The 20,049-nt window shown below is 44.5% G+C and overlaps 1 protein-coding gene across 6 annotated transcripts in view; it reads left to right on the plus strand.

The window, feature by feature from the left end:
- NDEL1 (nudE neurodevelopment protein 1 like 1) overlaps positions 1–20,049 on the plus strand; it is a 51,025-nt gene that overhangs the window by 315 nt on the left and 30,661 nt on the right. Inside the window, exon 1 of one of the 6 annotated variants that reach the window (XM_070773082.1) lies at positions 15,565–15,754. The exons of 1 other annotated variant lie outside the window; for it this stretch is intronic. The gene's annotated coding sequence lies outside the window, so the exon portion shown is untranslated. Of the gene's footprint in view, positions 1–15,564; positions 15,755–15,982; positions 16,351–20,049 lie in introns of those variants that run through there. 4 more of the 6 variants (XM_070773083.1, XM_019981078.2, XM_019981074.2 and 1 more) reach the window with 4 other exon arrangements.

The raw sequence follows: 20,049 nt of genomic DNA on the forward strand, positions 1-20,049 counted from the left end.
TTGGTTGTGTGTTACATGAGCTGCCCAGGTAACATTTTTCTAGGCTGTAGAGAGAGCTTCTTGAGTTCTGACAGGCTTCTCTGGGATTGACTTTGACACAGCTGGTGTGATGCCTGAAAGTTTGCTGAGCTGACCAAGCTGGGGCTTGTGATTAAGTCTTGTCTCCTTGTCTTACTGATGGGCAATTCACTGTCCTCTGAACCTTTCTGGTCTACACAGTTCAAAAATGTCTCTGTTTTGTGGGATGTTGGTGATGCTTAAGCAGGACGATGACTGTGAAAGTGTTTTGTAAACTGTAAGATGGCATTCTCAGGGTGTGAGGTTACTTTCATTTTCTAAATGGAACTAGATACCTTTTTTTCCTGATAGTGGTAATTGGTGAAAATCTAAACAGAGAAAGGGAAAATTTTTACATAATTCCAGCCCCAGAGATTATTAGTGACACTGGTATATAAATTTCTACTTAAAAATTGAAATTTTTTATTTTGGTGAAATACACTGATTTAATGGACACGAACATGGGCAAACTCTGGGAGATGGTAAGGGACAGGAATGTCTGGTGTGCTGCAGTCCATGGGGTCACAAAGAGTTGGACACAACTGAGTGACTGAACAATAACAACAAAATATACATAAAATAAAAATTACTGTTTTTAAGCATACAGTTTAGTGGCATTAAGTACATTCACGGTGACATACACCCATCACCAAGATCCATCTCCAGATTTTTCTTCTTCTTCTCCAAGTGAAACTTTGTACCCATTAAACAGTATCTCCCTAGTCTTCCCCACCCCCAGTCTCTGGCAACTACCACTCTACTCTCTCTTGAATGGACCTATACAGTATTTGTCCTTTGATGGCTGGCTTATTTCACATAGTGTAATGTCTTCAAGGTTCATGCATGTTGTAGCAGGTGTCAGAATTTCCTTCCTTTTTTAAGGCTGAAAAATATTCCATTGTCTATAGACACCACATTTTGTTTATATTATCTGCTGATGGACAGGATTGCTTCCACCTTTTGGTTATTGTAAATAATGCTGCTGTGAATACGAGTGTACAGATGTCTACTTGAGTCCTTGCTTTTAATTCTTTTTCGTATATACTCACAAATGGATTTGCTGGATCATATGGTAATTCTGTGTTTGCTTTTTTGAGGAACTTTCAGAATGTTTTCCATAGTGGCTGTACCATTTTGGAGTCCTACCAGCAATGCACAAGGGTTCCAATTTCTCTACATCCTTACCAACACTTATGTTCTGGTGGTTGTTTTCTTCCTCCCGGTGGGTGCGGTATCTCATTGTAGTTTTGATTTGTGTTTCCCTGATGATTAGTGACGTAGAGCTCCTTTTCATGTACTTGTTAGCCATCTGTATACTTCTTTGGAGAAATATCTGTTCAAGTTCTTGGCCCATTTTTAAATCGAGTTGTTTGGTATTTTTGTTACTGAGTTGTAGTAGTGGTAGTTGTAGTAGTTCTTTATATATTCTGGAAATTAACTAGACTTCTAAAACAATATTTCTTGTGTCAAACTGTATTTACTGTTCTCTAACCATTGTACAAAAAAGATCTTCACAACCCAGATAATCACGATGGTGTGATCACTGACCTAGAGCCAGACATCCTGGAATGTGAAGTCAAGTGGGCCTTATAAAGCATCACTATGAACAAAGCTAGTGGAGGTGATGGAATTCCAGTTGAGCTATTCCAAATCCTGAAAGATGATGCTGTGAAAGTGCTGCACTCAATATGCAAGCAAATTTGGAAAACTCAGCAGTGGCCACAGGACTTGAAAAGGTCAGTTTTCATTCCAATCCCAAAGAAAGGCAATGCCAAAGAATGCTCAAACTACCACACAATTGCACTCATCTCACACGCTAGTAAAGTAATGCTCAAAATTCTCCAAGCCAGGCTTCAGCAATACATGAACCGTGAATTTCCTGATGTTCAAGCTGGTTTTAGAAAAGGCAGAGGAACCAGAGATCAAATTGCCAACATCTGCTGGATCATGGAAAAAGCAAGAGAGTTCCAGAAAAACATCTATTTCTGCTTTATTGACTGTGCCAAAGCCTTTGACTGTGTGGATCACAATAAACTGGAAAATTCTGAAAGAGATGGGAATACCAGAGCACCTGACCTGCCTCTTGAGAAATCTGTATGCAGGTCAGGAAGCAACAGTTAGAACTGGACATGGAACAACAGACTGGTTCCAAATAGGAAAAGGAGTACGTCAAGGCTGTATATTGTCACCCTGCTTATTTAACTTATATGCAGAGTACATCATGAGACATGCTGGGCTGGAGGAAGCACAAGCTGGAATCAAGATTGCCGGGAGAAATATCAATAACTTCAGATATGGAGATGACACCACCCTTATGGCAGAAAGTGAAGAGGAACTCAAAAGCCTCTTGATGAAAGTAAAAGTGGAGAGTGAAAAAGTTGGCTTAAAGCTCAACATTCAGAAAATGAAGATCATGGCATCCAGTCCCATCACTTCATGGGAAATAGATGGGGAAACAGTGGAAACAGTGTCAGACTTTATTTTTCTGGGCTCCAAAATCACTGCAGATGGTGACTGCAGCCATGAAATTAAAAGACGCTTACTCCTTGGAAGGAAAGTTATGACCAACCTAGATAGCATATTCAAAAGCAGAGACATTACTTTGCCAACAAAGGTCTGTCTAGTCAAGGCTATGGTTTTTCCTGTGGTCATGTATGGATGTGAGAGTTGGACTGTGAAGAAGGCTGAGTGCCTAAGAATTGATGCTTTTGAACTGTGGTGTTGGAGAAGACTCTTGAGAGTCCCTTGGACTGCAAGGAGATCCAACCAGTCCATTCTGAAGGAGATCAGCCCTGGGATTTCTTTGGAAGGAATGATGCTGAAGCTGAAACTCCAGTACTTTGGCCACCTCATGCGAAGAGTTGACTCATTGGAAAAGACTCTGATGCTGGGAGGGGTTGGGGGCAGGAGGAGAAGGGGACGACAGAGGATGAGATGGCTGGATGGCATCACTGATTCGATGGATATGAGTCTGAGTGAACTCTGGGAGTTGGTGATGGACAGGGAGGCCTGGCGTGCTGCGATTCAAGGGGGTCGCAAAGAGTCGGACATGACTGAGCGACTGAACTGAACCATTTTTAAACTTATTTTTTATTGGCTGTGCTGGGTCTTTGCCGCCTGTGAGCTTTTCTCTAGTTTTGGGAAGTGAGGGCTACTCTTCTTTGTGGTGCTCGTGATTCTCATTGCAGTGGCTTCTCTCGTTGCAGAGCACGGGCTGTAGGGCACGTGGGCTTCAGTAGTTGTGGTGTGTGGGTTCAATAGTTAGTGGTCACCCGGCTCTAGAGCATAGGCTCAATATTTGTTGTGTGCAGACTTAGTTGCTCTGTAGCATGTGAGATCTTTCCGGATCAGGGATTCAACCTGAGTCTCCTATACTGGCAGGCAGATTCTTTACCACTGAGCCACCAGAGAAGCCCTCTTTTTTTCACTTAGTATCACTTGAGTATCATCTCATGTTAATTTATAAAATCTTCCTTGTCCTTCCTAACAGCTGTGTAGTATTCCAGTGCTTGGATTATACTGTGATTTATTAAATGAGTCTCCTGGGTGTTTAGGTTGTTTCCAGTTTATTGGCATAATGATAAAACAATGCTGCAGTAAACATCATTGAACATATGTCTTTGCATATTACTTCTATAATTTCCTTAGGATAAATCCTTAACAAGTTGAGTGGTGGGTAAAAGGTTATACATATATTCACAGTTTTAATTCATTTGTCCAGATTTCCTCTAATAAATGTCATACCATTTGTTTTACATTTCATATCCACTTTTATTAAGGCAATTACAAAGATTACATTGAAGAATAGCAATTCCTTGCCTCTTCTCCCCTCTTCCAAGTTCTCCCTACTACACACAACATTTCCAATTATTTTAGTTGTTTCTATTTCCAAATAAAGTGCCTGTATGACTAGTTTTTTCTGTTTTAGTTATCATCTATTGACTTTGTATTATGAAAGGTAAGAACACAGCACTCTTACTTGATCCACATTATTGCTCCCCAATCTTCCTGATGTGGTTAATCACATATTCATATAATATCCTTATTTCTCTAAAGATATTTATTAAAGTTCTTTCTCTTTCCAGCTGGTGTGTGTGTGTGTGTGTGTGTGTGTGTGTGTGTGTGTGTGTGTGTGTGTGTGTGTGTGTGTGTGTGTGTGTGTGTGTGTGTGTGTGTGTGGAGTTGGGGGCTTGGTGACTGTTGGACCAGGGAACTCGAAGCTGATTGGGGTGTGTGTGTGTGTGTGTGTGGAGTTGGGGGCTTGGTGACTGTTGGACCAGGGAACTCGAAGCTGATTGGTGTGTGTGTGTGTGTGTGTGTGTGTGTGTGTGTGTGTGTGTGGAGTTGGGGGCTTGTTGACTGTTGGACCTCTCTGAGTGATCAAGTGGACAGGCCAGGTCATGTGGTTCTGTTGAGGAAAATTCTTTGATCTCCTGCCTGGAGGGCAGGCTGCCACCAGCATTCTTGGAGGGTCGGTAGGGGAAGGAAGCTGAGTTCTCATCATTTGATACACAGCCTTTGAAGAATCCTCCCTCCCTCTATCCACTTCCTTTTGTAGTGCAGTGACAGCCTAGCCCTCTGCTATGCCCAGGGTCCCCAGGTCTGGAGCTTCTCTGGTTTAATTTCGCCAGAGAAGGCTCCTCCTGCTGGGCCGGTGCTTTGGCTGGTCAACTGCCTGGGCTGTGCGGTCCAAGTGCTTTTGTAAACACACTGGTGCTTTCAACAGCCCTTCCTGTTTTCGGTCTTACCCCACTCTGCCTTCTGACGTAGCTGCTACCTCCAGTTCCTGGGCCTCTCTGCGGTTCACAGGCAGACCCCCACTTGCTTCCAGTTGGCATTCAGTTTCCAGCCTTCTCTGATACAATCTGTCAGCTGCCACTCACCAGTCTGCTCTCCCTCTTTCAAGATACTGTTGACATCTTGCCCTCTGTGGTCCTCTCCTGTACTCCGTCTTGGTGGGTTTCTGCCTTTTAAAATTTCCGTCCTGCCTTTTTTTGTGGCATTTCAAGAGGAAGAGGAGACATTTAGATTCAATCCATCATGGTAACTGCTATGGTTTATCGCATTTTTCACTCAGACCAGTGTTGTCTGAGAGTGTTGGCTTCCTCACACTGTATCAGCCCTGGATATTATCATTTATTTATTTACTTGGCTGCACCTCTCGACTTGAGGATCTTAGTTCCCCAATCAGGGACTGAACCCATGCCTCCTGCAGTGGAAGCACGTAGTCCTAACCACTGGACCACCAGGGAATTCCCCTATCATTTGTTTTAAGCTCTGCTAATCTGCTAAGCAAATGAACAGTATCGCCTTTGTCATTTTAATTTACATTTTAAAAGTTATTAATGAACCGATTGAGAGTCTTCTCACATGTTTACTGACCATTTGTATTTCTTCAGTGAACTACTTATTTGTGTTAATTGGTCATCTTTCTACTGGAGTAGGATAATTGTTAAATTGCTAGCATATGGCCAGCTCAGAAAAGAGGTTTGTGGTTGATTCCTTACTTTTCTGTATGTGCAATCTCAGAATACAGGCTTCAGAAAACAACAGTTCTTAATGACAATGTCAGCAATTTGAATTTTTTTCTCCTTTGGATTATGAAAGTAATCTGTGTTCACTGTAGAACATTTGGAAGATACAGATAAACACGAAAAAGAAAATATAAATCACCTAGAGATAGCTACTGGGGCTTCCCAGGTGGCGCCAGTGGTAAAGAGCCCGCCTGCCAATGCAGGAGACATAAGAGAAACAAGTTTGATCTCTGGGTCAGGAAGATCCACCAAAGGAGAGCATGGCAACCCACTCTAGTATTCTTGCCTGGAGCATGCCATGGACAGAGGAGCCTGGCAGGCTACAGTTCACGAGGTCACAAAGAGTTGGACGTGACTGAAGCGACTTAGCACACATGCATGCACGCACACACAGAGACAGCTACTAAACACATCTCTTTTTTCCCCCCTATAGATATATACTTATAAAAATGCAGTCATTTTATTTTGTATTTATGCTGTCGACTTACTAATCATAATTTGTTCTCATATTGTTATACAATGTTCTATGACAGTCATGGCTAGCCAGTCTTCCACCGTGTACAATCATTGAGTTTACTCAGTTCCCTTTGGACACTTAGGGTCTTACTGGCTTAAAATTTACATTAACAAGTTCCTCTTTTGATCATGACCCCACCTAACCTTGTTTTCCACTGACTATCTGCTTAGCAATCTCTTTTTTTCGTGGGGAAAGGATGAAGGTAAACTTTAATCTTTTTCTGGTTAAATTATGACTCATTCCAAATTAATGAATACAGACTTATGGAGATTTTCTAGCACTTTTTTTTCTGTAGGTCAGAGGGACAGATGGTGAAGGGTCACCCTAGGATTCTCATTAGATTCCTCCACAGCTTTCAATTAGACAGAAAATGATGAGTGACAAAAGCACCAGGGAGGAGAGATGTATGCAATGATGAGAAAAAGAAATCGATCGGGCAGGCCTCTGAAAAAAATCATCCGAGAAATAACAGCTTACAAGAGAGAATCTGAAAAACAAACAAGCCTGAGAGCTGGGGAGCCAAATTCTGTCCCTGAGTCTGCCACTAGCTGTGTGCCTTTGGGCAGGTTGCTCAACCTCTCTGGTTTCCTCATTGGCATTCCTCATCTCAGGTTGATTTCTACGTTCTCTTGTGTCTTTTTAAGTACAGACTTTGTCACACTAGCTGTGTGACCCTGACCACTTGCTCAGCCTCTCTGGGATGTGGTGTTCTCATCCGTAAAGTGGGAACACTTACAGCTACTTCATAGCGTTGCTGTGAATGGATATGTGTAACCCACTCATCACAGGGCCTGTCCCAGATGAAGTATCTAATAAATGAAAGCTAATTTTATTGCATGTCAATCATTATGTAAGAGGAGGGCCATTATATCATCCCACACCCTGTGGATGGAAAGGACTCTGTCTTCTTAAAAGCCATTTCCAAGTCCAGTCAGCAGCTGGGACACAAGCCAAGGGGCACAGTACAAAGTCACCACCAGCACAGACCTCCCTTTGTAGCGTATCCTTCCCTGAGACCTGGATGCTGTCCAGATGTAGGTCAAGTAAACACCCTCTGCTCAGCACTGATAAGTAGGATGCATGAATGTTGGTCCACAGGGGAGGCAATAGGAAACCCCACTTTCCAAATATAAAATATCCGTGAGTGTAGCAGAAGGGGAACTGAGCCCTAAATGATATGAATCACCGAGGGAGGGATGCTATTAAGAAAAAGCTGACATCCTTTCAAGCTGTGATTAATGACCACAGAGACAGGAGGAAGAAGTCGTGGGTGTAGCCTTGCTCTTTGCTGCTGGTGACTTCTTGGACAAATTACCCTCTTCTGTAAAATCAGGAGGCTGGATTTTTGTTCCCCAAAGGACAGTCTGTGTACTACTGGTGGCACGCACAGTGATGTTATGTGGTACAGAGATAAACATTTGACATCTTGATAGTCGTGTATTTATGAAATAGTAGGGAAAATATGACTAGCCATCAACTCTAGGATTTCATAGATATTATTTTTATAAAGTTCATTATTTATTTTGTATTGGGGTGAAAGTGAAATTCCCTGACTCTTTGCGACCCCATAGATTATACAGTCCATACAGTGCATGGAATTCTCCAGGCCAGAATACTGGAGTGGGAAGCTGTTCCCTTCTCCAAGGGATCTTCCCAACCCAGGGATCAAACCCAGGCCTCCCACATTGCAGGCGGATTCTTTACCAGCTGAGCCACCAGGGAAGCCCTAAGTTCGTTTTTTAGAAAGTGGTCTGAATCAAAGAAAAATTCAAAGATGATATGCAGAAATGGCAAATATTGTGAAGGTGGTAACGTTGGAGCATGAGATGTGGTAGGCAGCATAAAAGCCCCCCAAAGATGTCTAGGTCCTAATCCTCAGAACCTGTGAGTATGTTACCTTTTATGGCAAAAGCACTTTGTGGTAGTGATTAAGGATTTAGAAATGAGATGATTCTGTCAAGAAAAGTTCTCCAGGGACCTTCACTGGTGAGCCAGCATTAGGAATCCTCCTTGCAATGCAGGGGATGGGGGTTCAACCTCTGGTGGAGGAGCTAAAATCCCGCATGCCATGGGGCAATTAAACCCACACCATGCCTAGAGAGTCTGTGAGCTACAGTGGAAAGACCCAGCATGACACCACAAAGATCTGGGTGCCACAACGAAAACCTAACACAGCCAGATAAATAAACAAAAGGTCTCTGATCTCCTGCCTAGAGGGTACAGGCTGGCATTCTGGGAGACCATCAGGGAAGGAAGCTGGGGTCTCATCATTTGACATTCAGCCTTTCAAGAATCCCATTCCTCTCTCTTGCTTCCTTTTATATTGCACTAACTTAGCCTGGCTCGAGCATGCCCAGTGGGGCTTCCCAGGTGGCTCAGTGGTAAAGAAACTGCCTGCCAGTGCAGGAGATGCAGGAGACACAGATGTCATCCCTGATCGGGAAGATCCCCTGGAGAAGGGAATGGCTGCCCACTCCAGTATTCTTGCCTGGAGAATCCCATGGACAGAGGAGCCTGGCAGGCTACAGTCTATGGGTTGCAAAGAGTGAGACATGACTGAGCTACTGAGCATAGTATGCCCAGTGTCCCAGGTCTGGAGCGTCTCTGGTTTAGTTTCCCCAGAGAATGAACTTCCTCTTCTTCCCACTGGGCTGGATTATCTGGATGGGCCCAATGTAATCAGAAAGGTTCTTATAAGAGGGAGGTGGAAGGAGTCTGTGATAACAGAAACAGCTGCTGGGGTGATGCGGCCATAAGCTAAGGAATGCTGTGGCTTCTAGAAGCTGGAAATGGCAAGGAACTGATTCTTCCTGGAGCCTCCAGAAGGGACCAGGCCTGCCAACACCTTGATGTTAGCCCCGAAAGTCTCACTTTGGACCTCTGACCTCCAGGACTGTAAGAGAATCAATGTGGGTTGTTTTAAGCACTAAGCTTGTGGTAATTTGTTACAGCAGCTTCAGGAAACGAATACAGCAGACATTAGATGCACTGGAAGGTGATTTAATCTGCAGGTTCAGCGATTCCCTGGACGCAGCAAAGGGATGTTGGCAGGAAGGAGAATGTCCTTGGTCACTGGCCCCCATCCATCTAGGACTGGGCTGGCCCTGCCATCACATTGGGCAAACTGGCCAAGGAGAGGGAGGGTCTGAGCGCCCCCAGGAGGGTGCTTGGCACCTGGAAGACAGGGTGGGTTCTGACTCACGGGAACTATCAACATTGTCATCTGGTCCAACCATCACATTTTACAGAAGAAATTGAGGCTCAGAGAAGGGAAGCAGAGTCACCTGTGATGGGGCTGATTTGGCAGAGAACAAACACCTGAATTCCTGAGGTGCTGGGAGGGAGGAGTCGCAGGTGGGGCGGGGCTGGCGTCTCACACCAGGGTGGGGAGCCTGAGAAGGGGTGGGGCCTGCACCTTTGGCTGGGGGTGGAGGGTGGATCTTGCCACCCTTTGATCACCACCTCTGTGTCTGGGGCCTCTTTCACACTGCTTCCTCTAGCATCTTTTTATCAGGGTTTTAATAACCATCTGTCAACATAAGACTTTGGAAAGTTGTTGAAACAGCAAGATGCTTGAAGAAAGGGTTTCCTTGCTCCCCGCTTATCCTGCCCCCAGCACTTTAACGTCTCCTCTTCTGCCTGGCCTGCACCCCTCCTCATTTGCTTTTCATAGAAGAGACACTTCTACTGTAATTAATAGCAAACCTGGGATGTTTTATTTCTGCATTTAAGCATTTATGGATCAAAATTGGCCTCTGTGGTCAGGACTCTCCTGAGTAAAGCCTTTTCTGCTAATTTTGAGGGGAAAATATTTTTTCATGTAAAGGCCCCCAAGCCCCCTTGTAATCTTCAAAGAGGAGGGATTTCCCTGGAGGTCCAGAGGTTAAGCCTGTACCTTCCAATGCAGGGCATGCAGGTTTGATCCCTGGCTGGGGAGTGAAGATCCCACATGCCTTGAGGCCCAAGGGCAAAAAAAAAAGTAAAACAGAAGCAATATTGTAACACATTCAACAAAGACTTTAAAGATGGTCCATATAAAACAAGAGATCTTTAAAAAAAACAAGACAAACCCCCAAAGTGGACATCAAGGCCTGTGTTGTTTTTATACAGAAATAGATGAAAACTAATGTGAAATTTCTTCTGAGATCCCATGGGCTGTCATTTTACCATAATAGGTTGTAATGATAAATGGTCAAGGTATCATTCCCCTAACATTAGACAATGGTCACCAGGCAAGTGATCCCTGGAGAAGCAATCCTTACATTCCAGATTAGTTACGGTTGACATCCCAGGTGGTTCTACCAAAGTCCCAAATATCATTATGCTGTCAGTTAAAAGATGTGCAGAAGATACGGCATCGAAAAGATTGTAGGGGTGTTCCCTGGTGGCACAGTGGGTAAGAATCTACCTGTCAATGCAGGGGACACAGGTTCGATCCCTAATCCAGGAAGATTCCACATGTTGGGGAGCAACTAAGCCCGTGCGCCACAACTACTGAGCCTCTGCTCTAGAGCCTGTGAGCCGCAACTACTGAGCCCTTGAGCTCTAGGGCCTGTGCTCTGCAATAAGAGAAGCCATAGCAGTGAGAAGCCCGCGCACCACAATGAAGAGTAGCCCCTGCTCACAGCAACCGGAGAAAAGCCCACGTGCAGCAATGAAGACCCAGCGCAGGCAAAAAGAAAAAAAAAGTTTCCTTAAAAAAAAATAAATTGTAGGGTGGAAGCTTTACACCTGTGGAATCAACCCATACGTACAGGAGAGAATAACATCTCTCCTGAGAATAACATAGGGAGTCAGAGCGGAAGGACTTTTTTTTTGGCTGCACCACATGGCTTGTGGGATCTTAGTTCTCTGACCAGGGATTAAACTTGTGCCCACAGCAGAGGAAGAGTGGAGTCTTAACCACTGGACCACCAGGAAATTCCTAATTGCTCATTTTTTATTAGAGGAGTTTTTAAAGTTGAGAGTTCTAAATGATAAAAGTGCTCTGATGAAAGAAAAAAAATAGAGAAAGCAGAAGAGAGCAATGAAAATAACTTATTCACTGCAAGTTTTTTATTCTTCAACAAATGCTAAGAGCCTACCACATGCCAGGTGCTGTCTTAAATGCCATCCTAAATATAAAATATTGAAAAGCTCTGACTCCTTTTTTCTTCCTCAGTACTTATCACTGCCTGACGTGCTAATGTTTTTTAATTTTTGGTTTCCATTCTTTCTCTTCCCTAAGCTTGTTTTGTTGCCTGCTGTATCTCTGGGGCCTAGAACAGTGTCAGGCACTCAATTATATTCATTTAATGGTTGAATTAATGATCACTTATTCCTGGTAACTTTGACTCATTGGTTTACTGGTCATGGGAATTTGGGTGAATTGCCTGATGACAATCAGCTCAGGTTGCTGGTAAGAAACACTCCATTTTTCTTCCTAGCCCTGTCATTCCATTAGAATGGTTTGGGAGTAGGCAAAACTGGTGCCACCTTGTCTGTGCAAAGGTGTATGAGCAGATACTGCTTTTGTCTGGGGACAGTCACACTGTTTATGTAGGTGTGATGTTAACAGCCCTTGGCGTTGCCAGGTGTTAACCCAATTAGCAATTAACAGTGTTGTGCCAGGCTGTTCCATGGAGGCGGCTGTCACTCTGGGGTGTGGGTAGGGACCATGAAGGGTTGGGGTGGGGGACGGGGCTGACAGTGAAGACCGGCACTCAGGGGAGTGTAGGCTCTGAAGCCAGGAAGCCCAGGAGGCTATAGACAGTTCTGGAACGGGAGGAGTCTGCTATTCAGGTAGGCTTCTGGGGAAGAAATGGGGCAGCCCCAAGAAATTCATGGGGCACAGCAGGATCTCAGGTTCCACTAACAGGGGAAAGAGACTCTGGTGACATCAGTTCGTGCCCCTGGATGAGGACAAGGGTAGCTTTCCTTCCAGCTACCAGTAACGGGGGCAGCGCCCTGGGAGGAAGGCCTTTTGCAGGCTCAACCTAAATTGTCCTCATTTTTCACACCTGCAAGAGCCCTTTACAAGGCCCTCAGAGCGGGGACTCTACCTCCCCCCTGCCCTGCTCTGGCTAGGGCAGAAGCAGGCTGCATTTTCAGACATACCACGCAAGGGAAGGAATGGCAAGGAGGTTTGGAACCTAAACCCCTCATAGCAAATTCTCAGCATACCCATGTCCTGCCTTTCTGTTGACTTAACAGCCAAATTCTGATGGAAGCACTGATTGGGAGTCTGAGTTGCTTTGGATAATTGGTGAGCTCTGTTTGCTTAAGATGCTACCAAAGATGCAATAAAAGCAACAAATGGAATTTTCTTTTCCCTTTGGCACAGGGATACCCTAGGCTGAGCTGTTGATGGCTGGCTGGGTCAAGGGTTAGGGACCCACCAGAAGTGGGAATTTTAAAAAGTTATTTAAGAAAATATTTATTTGGCTGCATCAGGTCTTTTGTGGCATTCAAACTTAGTTGTGACATGTGGGATCTAGTTCCCTGACCAGGGATCAAACCCAGGCCCCCTGCATTGGGAACAGAGAGTCTTATCCACTGGATGACCAGGGAGGTCCCTAAAAAAATATTTTATTGAAGTATAGTTGATTTACAATGTTGTATTAATTTTTGCAGTACAGAAAAGTGATTCAGTTTTATATATATATATATAATACATACATTCTGTTTCATAGTCTTTATGAAACCATTATGGCTTACCACAGGATATTGAGTGTAGTTTTCTGTGTTATACAATAGGACCTTGTTGTTTATCTGTTCTGTGTATATATGCAGTTTGCATCTGCTAATCCCGAACTCCTGCCTCCACCTTTTCTCCCCTTGGCAACCACATCTATTCTGTACATCTGTGAGTTTGTTTCTGTTTTGCAGATAAATTCATTTGTGTCATATTTCAGATTCCAGATATAAATGATATGATGTCTCTTTCTTACTTCACTTAGTGTGATAATCTCTAGGTCCATCCATGTTGCTGCAAATGGCATTATTTCATTCTTTTTTATGCCTGAGTAATATTCCATTGTATGTGTGCCTGCATAGATCTATACATAGATCTCTCTCTCTCTCTATATCCAGATTATATCTAGATATCTATCTCTACATATCTAGATATATATACCATCCCTCCTTTATCCATTCATCTATTGATAGACATTTAGCTTGTTTCCATGTCTTGACTATTGTGAACAGTGCTGTTAGGAACATAGGAGTGCATAGAAGTAGGCATTTAAAAAAATTAGTTTTTGGGTTTTCATTGCTACACATGGGCTTTCTCTAGCTGAAGCTAGCAGGGCCTACTCTCTAGTTGCAGTGCATGGTCTTCTTATTGCCTTGGCTTCTTCTGTGGGGCACGGCCTCTAGGGCATGAGGGCTTCAGAAGCTGCCCTGCAGCATGTAGCACAGGGATCAGAACTGTGCCTCCTGCATTGGCAGGTGGATTCTTAACCACTGGATCACCAGGGAAGCCCTGAAGTGGGCATTTTTGAATCAAACATGGACTGGTTATTCCTTATCTTGGAAGGGTAAATTTACCATTTGGGTCCAGGCTGGGTGGGAGGGGCAGTGGCCTTGGAAGATGATGCCAACACTTTCTGCAGGGCCTGGCCTGCCATTAGGTGACTCAGTGTGTTTCCCAGGACTTCAGCCAGGGACCAGAGTTGCAGCCTTTATTTTTTCCTCTTGGGGTGGGACTTGTCTGTCTTGGCACCAGATCTGCAGGAAGGCCTCCCTGCTTACTCACCTCTGGGGCTCTGCTTTCCTGGCTGGGGCTGTGCTCTGGAGGATGAGATCATAGGCTTCTGTGATGTCCCAGGTCACTGGGCGTGGACTGAGACCTGTTTGGGTTTAAACCTCAGCTCCCCTCGGCCTCAGTTTTCCAACATATAAAATGGATGTAATAATTTCAGTCTCACAAGCTGCTTGTGAGGAGATGTATGTAAAGCTTTCAGCACAGTTCTCTAGCCCAATAAATGGTAGTTATTAATAGCCCTCTTTTTTTTTTTTGGCTGTGCCACATGGCATGTGGGATCTTAGTTCTCCGAGCAGGGACTGAACCCGTGCCCCTCCAGTGGAAGGGCAGGGTCTTACCGACTGAGCCGCCAGGAAGTCCCAATAACCCCCCTTCTTTAGTGGAAGTACAGTAGTGGTTAACAGTCTGGTTTCTAGAGTTAGACAATCCAGACTAGGTGGGTTTGAACCTTAAGTCCTCTTTTTATCTAGCTGAGTGACCTTGGGCAATTCCATCTTGCTGAGTCTCGATTTCCTCTTGGTAAACTGGGAGTAATAACGGTCCCTATATCATGGGGTCATTGTTAAGAATTAAATTATGCAAGCTAAGCATTTAACACAATTGCCAGTATATACAAACGGTAGAACAAAAGCAAACTAGTCTTATTATCATGAGCTTTTCAGAATCTAGTTCAAGGTGTCAGCTTTCCTACAACCCCATTAATTATTTCTTTGATTTTCACTGACTTGGATACCTCTTATAATCTATCTTGCGCTGTTCCTGTTTATGTCCATGCCCTCAAAAATATAACTGAACCTCTCAGGCTCACCTTGTTCTCACCTTGAAATCTGTCTTACACATCACTGTGTCCAAAAACCTCATATACCCAATCCCAAGAGCGCTGACATCACAGAGAATTATGTTGTACATTACACAGCAAAAAGTTCCAAAAATTGTCTTTAAAAACAGCTCTATTCAAGTTTCCCCTCCCTAAGCAGATACCCATCATTCTCCTTCTGAGCTGGTTCCTTTCCCCTCTCTTCCTTCTCCAAGTCTCCTGGGGGGAATATGTATAAATGAAATGGACTCCATTAGTTGGAGGTCCTACGGGAATGAACACACACACACACACACACACTTACATAAATATACGCTTAGGTATATAAAATATACAAGTGGAAATATGTGTATTTCCTTGGTGCCCTCAACGAGTTCAATCAACAAATATTTGAACGCCCACATGGCACCAAGTTATCTTCTGGGAGACAAAAGGAATGAGGTTCCGATTCTCATGGAACTTACGTTTTACTGGAGAAAGACAAGAAGTAGTATAAAATTTCAGCTAATTTCAGCTAGCGGGATTGCTGTAAAAACAACACAGGTCTTTGTCAGAGTGATGGGGACTAGGATACGCCTGGTATTCTACTGCGTGGTGGAGGTGACGCGGAGGTGAAATCTTATTATATATTGGAACACTGAAACAGTCACTTGCGGGACTCGGTTAGTGGCTGAAGATGGGGAAGCAGGTTGTCACCCACGGTGATGCCACTTTCCCGAACTCAGAGCCTTTCCAGGATACCGCGAAGGTCGCAAACTCACCTGCGCAGACGGCCGCCGCCTGTTTAACGTCAGCCCGTCGGGCCTGGCCCGGCCCCCTGTGACGCCATTCTCCCGACAGCCCCGCCCAGGCCGCCCTCACGCTCGCGCGCATGCTCAGAACCCCGCCCCCGTGCGTCACAGAATGGCCTCGGACACCCAGGCAGCCCCTGACGTGTCGGGGAGGAGCCGGGCGCGGAGGTACGCGGAGTGGAGCTCAGGGCTGCGGAGGGGAGCGGAGCTGAACGTCTGGGCGGGCCTGGCCTGGCCAGCAGAGCGGAGACGTCGGTCGAGCGGCGGCGAACATGCGCTTTTGACACATTGGAGGTGAGTCTGCGGTGCGGGGCCGCTCCGGAGGGCGCCGGGCCAAGCCGGCTACGCCTTAGGCCTGTCCCTGGGGAGCCTGCCAGCCCGGAGGCTGTGTCCGGGGCCGGGCCGGGCCTGGGTTCCGGGGCGGCCAGTCCGGGGGTAACTGTTCCAACCGCTTTAACTGCCCCTTCCACGCCCTGGTCCGAGGTGTGGCCCACCGGGGGCGCCTGGAAGGAAGCGAGCCGGGCGGTCTCGGGAGGATGTGCCCGCGTCCGGGGGAGGGGTGAGAGGTGGCGGGGACGGAGGCCGGGACGTGGCACCGTGGGCCCGGACTCTGGTGGCGCAAGGAGCGGCTCCGTTGAAGGTGGCAGCGGCGAGCCCAGCCCGCCCCCCTCCCCCATCCCTTCATCAGGGAAGGTGGTTCGGAGCCGGGTTGGATTTTGAACTCTCCTCGCCTCTTTTCCGCGGGGGGTCGAGGGCAGAAGTTGCCCACCTTTGGCTCCGCTGGCTTTCTGACTGTCCGCCTTAAACTGCGGACACTTCTGGAGTTCAGAAACGTGTCACCAAACGGGTTCGGACTGCTTGTGGTCACCTCTTTTTTCCCCCCCGCATTGGTAAGCAACAAAGTAATCTTAAGTTTGCTGAGGAATTGAGGATTCTTTCAGTGCTGATAATTTCATTACGTTTCTGTAGCGCCTTCACAGAACACTCTTGCTCTTTTGTAATCTCGTCACCTAGTTTTAGTGGTTGTGCCTGGTTCTCATATTGGTTCTCATTTGACGGATGGGGGAATTGAGAACAGGTCGGGTGGGGGCTTAAGTGATTTCTACTGTGGACTCTCCCAACCCGTGAGGGGCTTCATGTGGTTCAGGATTTACGATTCCTGGCTTGGAGTTCTGGTTTCTTTTAGTGGGATTTTTCTACCTGTCTCAGGTAGAAAGCAAAGTAGAAAATCTGGCTTGCTAAAAATATACCAGAAGCTAGTAGATTTATTCAAATATTTTTGAGCAGACCCACCTAGGATAAGAACTGCTACTCAATTATAAGAGAAATTCTACGCTGAAACTTGTTCATGGTTGCTGGCTAATTATTTTGTCGGATGAGTTGTGTTGCTTTTTATCGGTTTATCAAATAGGGCACTGGCTTTGCTAAATCATGAAGTTGGTGAAGTAAAGCAGCATTAGATCATGTGTTGAAAAGAATCAAGGGGAACTAAGATACCTCTTCTGAATCTTTATTAAAGTTTAAAAGATCAGAAGGAACAGCAACAACAAAAAACCTTTGGCTAGTCCTAGTTGCAATTTGACCTGGCCCAGATAGAAATCTTAGGAAGCATTTGTTTTTTAGTTTTGTTTTGGCTTTTTAAATTAAACTGAAATTGGATGAGGAACACTTAAGTAGAAACCTCAGTAAAATCTTAAGAGCTTGCTTTCATGACATCTCCAAAGCTTATTTTTATTTGCATCTTAAGTCATGCTGGGATAAATTTGGTCACTGAAGCTTAAAATTGCTTCTGACATAAGTTTCTGACCACTTCATGAGGTAGAAAAAGAAGTTTGATAGTCAGGACCAAAAGGAGGGCCATATTTATGACTGACTTAAGAGTTTAAAATTCTGTAATTGTCACCTTTGAGAGTAGAAGAATTTTGGTAAAAAAGTATTGGTTATCTGTGGTAAGTTCCAGAATAACTCTTCCAGTCTCACTAGTTGATTCTATAACTATTAACAAGGAGGCAATATCATATGAAATGGATTTTCTTAGCATTGTGCAAAGAATAGTTTCTTTGTAAATATAGCATTTAAGACAGGCAGTTTTATGCACAGTTGCTAGGGATCTGAAGGTCACACACAGTACACCCCATGTAAAAGTTGTCATCATTTTGGGATTCACACTCCATCCCTGTGAGACAGGATATTGAGGGAAGATTTGGGTAGTGGGGAAGAGTATGTAGTTATCTACCTTCATTTCAGCTTCAGGAGATTACAGATGTGTCATTAAAGCATTTTTTTTGGTAGCAGTGCAGTTTTCTGTATTGGCTAATTTTCTGTGGCCTAATATCTCCAGTTACATAGTTTCAAACAACACATCTTCCTGCTCTAACTTGAAGCAAAATGAACAGATTGTCTTTATACACCCTGAGAAGGCCTGTTGAATGTCTGCAGTGGTGGCAAATTTTTATTTGTGAAAAACCCAATTTTTGGAAAGGATAAGTCTGATGAATAAAATTAGAGTGATAAAGCTGGGTAATACCAATTAGGAAGCAGTAGAAATGAGATGTGACCACAAAGAAAGGGTTTTCTGTTTATTTCTTAATCTGGCTCTTCATGGCTGTTCCAAAAGAGATTTTAGAGATGTTTTCAGTAATGGTGGTGTAACTGAAATATGCACAGAACTTCTGGAGGTTTGTTTAATTTTAAGGAATCATTTGTTTTAAATTCTGAAGCATTGTGGTTATACTTCACAGGCCTGCAACTGAATGACCAGTTTTTAAGAATAATTTAATGAATTTATGCTGTGTTTACTGTGTACCAGACTCTGTACTTAGTACTTGCAAATATTAACTCCCTTAATCTTCTTTACAACCCTATTTTAATTATTATCCCCATTTTACAGGTGAGGGAATGGGTCATTGAGTGGTTAAGTAACTTGCTCAAGGTCCTGAGTAGAGGACTCTGATTGAAATCTGGGCAGTTTGGCTCCAGAGTCTGGTCTCCTAACTGCAAGTCCAGTTAAAAGCCCAGACTGAGCTACTCCTACCACCTGTTACCCTCTTAAGTGTTTTTAATTGGCTTTTTCTGGAAAAGCTGGTCCTTTAGTAAAAGGCTTCTGGCCTAGATTGTTAGAAGGACCAATAAGCGAGTTCTAAAAGTAGCCTGTTAATTAGAAAAAATTTAGTCAACATTCAGTTCGCATAAGATTCAGCAAAAAAAAAAAAAAAAAGCATAAGCCTTTGTGAAATAAAAACACATTAAAATAATTCTGCTAGAGTCATTTGACTTTGAGCTAAGTAGTTAGACAAGGAGGGTATGAGAAATAGAACTAGATGCTCAAGAAATTTTACAGGAAGGGCTATTTAAAACCTGAGTTGCCAGGGAACACTGATGGAAAAATTTGATAGTTGTATTAATATGGCCCTATTTGAGAACCAGAAAACCAGGAACAAATGGATACCTTATAGTTTACCCACAGGTGTAAACAGTGAGATTGCTCAGGGAACCATTCTTAACAGTCTTCAGAATAGTAATTGCCGTAGGTCTTCTGATACTGTATAAATGGGTCAACAGCTAAAAGCCTCATACAGAAAAGTCTGAAACTGGGCATGTGAATGATAACATTTATAGATAAAAACAACTCTAACCATATTTGTAGAAGGGTTGGCTCCACATTCAAATATGTTCAAGTAAACACTAGATGGGCTTCCCTGGTGGCTCATACGGTAAAGAGTCTGCCTGCAATGCAGGAGATCCGCGTTCGATTCCTGGGTCAGGATGATCCCTGGGTCGGGACGATCCCTTGGAGAAGGGCATGGCAACCCACTCCAGTATTCTTGCCTGGAAAATCCCATGGATGGAGGAGCCTGGAGGGCCCCAATTCATGGGGTCGAAAAGAGTCAAGAAACGACTGAGCTACTGACACACTCAAGTGTTAGATGCCAAGGAAGGCATCTAGTAGTCCTTACTGCTACTGCTACTGCTAAGTCACTTCAGTCGTGTCCGACTCTGTGCGACCCCAGAGATGGCAGCCCACCAGGCTCCCCCATCCCTGGGATTCTCCAGGCAAGAACACTGGAGTGGGTTGCCATTTCCTTCTCCAATGCATTAGGGACTTCCATAAGGACACTTCCACATGGTCACCAGAATCAAATGCGCATGCTAACAGAGGGAGTGCTGGAAACTTTAAAGAATCCTACCCATGAATAAAATGTTGATATGCCGAAGTAGCATCAGTTCCTCGCCTTCAGAAAGGCATATATGTAACCCGGAGAAAGTCCAAAGCATGACAACAAAAATATTTAAGGGACTGAGATGGCTGTCAAGTGAACATAAAGCTAAGAAGACGTCTGGGCTGAGTGACTCTCTGGGCGCAATGGACTAGGCTTCATCTTGGGTGGTTTCTTCTTTGCAGTCCTGGGTTGGAGCCACTGTTTCTTGCACCCTGTGCCATCCAGTTCTTGGTTTTCTCTCTTCTTTTGTAGCTGTCTATACACTCCTCTAACCCTCCTGAGGTGTTTTATGAGAAAAAAGTAGTTCTCTCCTTTCCTGAATTATGTTTCCTCTAGGTTCCATAGGTCCTTGGATTTTCTTACTTATGC

Source organism: Bos indicus, chromosome 19, assembly GCF_029378745.1.
Source record: "Bos indicus isolate NIAB-ARS_2022 breed Sahiwal x Tharparkar chromosome 19, NIAB-ARS_B.indTharparkar_mat_pri_1.0, whole genome shotgun sequence".
Classification (NCBI taxonomy): domain Eukaryota; kingdom Metazoa; phylum Chordata; class Mammalia; order Artiodactyla; family Bovidae; genus Bos; species Bos indicus.